The sequence below is a fragment of the Solanum stenotomum genome, chromosome 9 (assembly GCF_019186545.1).
Source record: "Solanum stenotomum isolate F172 chromosome 9, ASM1918654v1, whole genome shotgun sequence".
NCBI classification, from domain to species: Eukaryota; Viridiplantae; Streptophyta; class Magnoliopsida; order Solanales; family Solanaceae; genus Solanum; species Solanum stenotomum.
In genome coordinates, this window is record NC_064290.1 from 45,943,611 (window position 1) to 45,947,223 (window position 3,613).

Here is a 3,613-nt window from a genome sequence, read left to right on the forward strand (position 1 = left end):
AACCCACCCCGCACAACCTTAAAAACGCCCCCGCCCCGCATAGCCTTAAAACCCCTCGCCCCCGCATCCGCCCCATTGTCATCCCTATCCTTGTAGACAAAGAGAGGGTACAAACATTTTCCGTGGAAAAGATGTTCCTGTCTTGCCACCCCTTGTCTCCTTTCCTTTTTTTTCTTTCCACTTTTATTCAATTTTGCTCCAATTTTTTAACTTCCACACCTTTTTATTGTCACACATCAAAATGCTATATTAAGCACAAAATAATATAAACCAATATGAATTGTGATGCAGTGGTGAGATTGTTTCAATCCATAATAAGATGTCTCGGGTTTGAGCCCTGGATATGGAGAAAATCCTGTTGGAAGCGCCACCTCCCAATGAACTATGTAGCCAGTGGCAAAGTCAGAAATTTCATTAAGGATGTCCAAGATTTAATATATTTGTATGAAAAATAATTTTTGACCTATGCATTTCGTACAATTTTCTATATACATAATAGGGAAAAAGGACAAATATACCCCTGAACAATCGTAAATGGTATGCAGATACCCTCCGTCCAAAAACTAGAGCATATTTACCCTTTATACGAACAGACATACACGTGTCATAATCTTAACCACCGACCGACATTTATTAAATATTGGGTCACAGATAAGATTGCGCCACGTGTCCCTATTGTAATGACTCGAAAGGTTGTTTTTAAAAATTTTGAATATTCATTTAACTAGAGTAAATTAATTGGCGATTAATTATTAAATAACTAATTTTAATTAATAATTATGAGTTAAGTTTATATTTTTTTTAATACCATATACCAGTTGACCCTTATAGGAAAATAAATTATTAAGGTTAGAGAGTTTTTGGTTCATAACTTAAGAAAAGAAAAGGAGACTTACCTGTGTATAGCGGCGACTGGCGTGGAAACCATTCACTGCACTTCACGATCAGGTAACATTTATATAATCATTAATTATGCAATTGAAAATGTGTATTGAGGCCAAATGTAGTTATAGGTATTATTAGCATTATAATAATGAGTGAAAAAGAGTAAGAAGGGAATCAAATTGCAAACTTGATTAATTGTATGTATATTTATAAGCAGAGTGGAATCCAAGATTTCAAGAAAACGGGTGCACCATTGTTTTAAAGATAAGATCAAAAAATTTATAATAACAATAACTAAGCGATATATTTACTTTTTTATTTTTTTATTTTGTTAGTTTGTTTATTAAAAAGAGGAATCATAGATTAAAAAAAAAAATTACCTTAAACTTTGACAATGATGATTTTTCTAGATTCTTGACTTAAAGTTGGAGACTTGGAGTTCTTTGTGTGGAAAATAAAAGGCAAATTTAGAGAGAGAAGAAAAAATATTTTTGGAACTTGAAAAGTGAGTGAGAAGGAAATTTTTGAAGTCTTTTGACTTTAGAATTTTTGTATTTTTAGTTAATAAAAAAATGAAGCAAGCTGTGGCTGACTGGGATTGAACTTGAGACCTAGGTGATAAAATCTGGCTATCAAACCAGTGAATCATCCAACAACTTTGAAAATGGGTTTCACAAGTTATTATTTAATATTTCTTTAATAATAATATAAGTAATATATCGAGTTTAGTCGGATGACCACGGGTTCCGATGACCTAATTTTTATACATAAATTCGCCCCTGTTTATAAGTTACAGTGGATTAGAATTGGATTTCGTGCAATCCTGTGATCATTACGGCCAAATGCCATTTATGTAATCATAATAACTGTTACTATTACTTAATGTTTGCTTTGAAGAGGAAAAAGTTGATTTGGAATAAGAAAATTGGAAAATTGGTATATCTGTATAAAGTAATTTTGGAATTGAGAAACGATGGTGATTGGCTAATGATAGGCAAATGGTGAATACTAGGAATAATGATTCAATGGTTACATTTGATTTAGGAGTTAGCGAACCAGTTTTGATATTTTCTAGATTTTTGTTTTTCCATAATTATCACATTATAAACTATATTTTTGACATATTGAGATAAGTAATTAAATATTAGGGTTATTGCATTTTGTGAATATCCTTAGATTTATGATATTGGAGAAGTTGGGACTTAACCCTAGGCTTCAAATTTGGAAAAAAATTGAAAGAGTTTGACATGTTAATTGGCATCGAGATTTAAGAACTTGATTATAGATTTGGGATGAGTTTTTGGGTCTAGGTTAGACCTATAGTAACATGGGTGTTGTTAGTTTTGAAATCTTATTGTGGTTAATTATTTGACTAGATTGCTTTGAGTTGGAAGTTCAATAAAAAGGGAAGGCTCAAGTTTCGGAGTGATTGTTCAATTATTTGAGGCAAGTGGATTTCTAAACCCTTGTTAAGTGTATGAAATAGTGTATTTCCTTGTAATATGTGTTTGGGGGTAATGAGACTTGGTGATGGATTGACTTGTTCACATTGACTTATTCTAATGATGAAAAAGGGGTAATAAAAGGCAATGTGATCAATTGTTTGTGTGATGTGTTGAGAATGGTTTGAAAGGCTTGTTGAATCATTGTTGATGTTGTATCATGATTGTTTTGTTGTGAATTGTGCAATGTTATGAAAATGGACATCTCCTCATTATTTGCGTGAACATGCATGTCATTTGCATTGTTCTGAGACATGGTTGTGACAAGTGTTATGTGCATTGAGAAAGAATAAGAAATTAAAGAGGATGTACCATTTCATGGGACGTATCGCACGCCGCGATGGATACTATATTTCGAGGGATGTATCGCGCGCCGCGATGGTNTTTTGTTAGTTTGTTTATTAAAAAGAGGAATCATAAATTAAAAAAAAAATTACCTTAAACTTTGACAATGATGATTTTTCTAGATTCTTGACTTAAAGTTGGAGACTTGGAGTTCTTTGCGTGGAAAATGAAAGGCAAATTTAGAGAGAGAAGAAAAAATATTTTGGAACTTGAAAAGTGAGTGAGAAGGAAATTTTTGAAGTCTTTTGACTTTAGGATTTTTGTATTTTTAGTTAATAAAAAAATGAAGCAAATTGTGGCTGACTGGGAATGAACTTGAGACCTAGGTGTTAAAATCTGGCTATCAAACCAGTGAACCATCCAACAACTTTGAGAATGGATTAATTCCACAAGTTATTATTTAATATTTCTTTAATAATAATATAAATAATATATCGAGTTTAGTCGGATGACCACGGGTTTCGATGACCTAATTTTTATACATAAATTTCTTCCCTGTTTATAAGTTACAGTGGATTAGAATTGGATTTTGTGCAATCCTGTGATCATTACGGCCAAATGCCATTTATGTAATCATAATAACTGTTAGTATTACTTAATGTTGGCTTTGAAGAGGAAAAAGTTGATTTGGAATAAGAAAATTGGAAAATTGGTATATCTATATAAAATAATTTTGGAAGTGAGAAACAATGGTGATTGGCTAATGATAGGCAAATGGTGAATACTAGGAATAATGATTCAATGGTTACAGTTGATTTAGGAGTTAGCGAACCAGTTTTGATATTTTCCAGATTTTTGTTTTTCCATAATTATCACATTATAAACTATATTTTTGACATATTAAGATAAGTAATTAAATATTAGGGTTATTGCATTTTGTG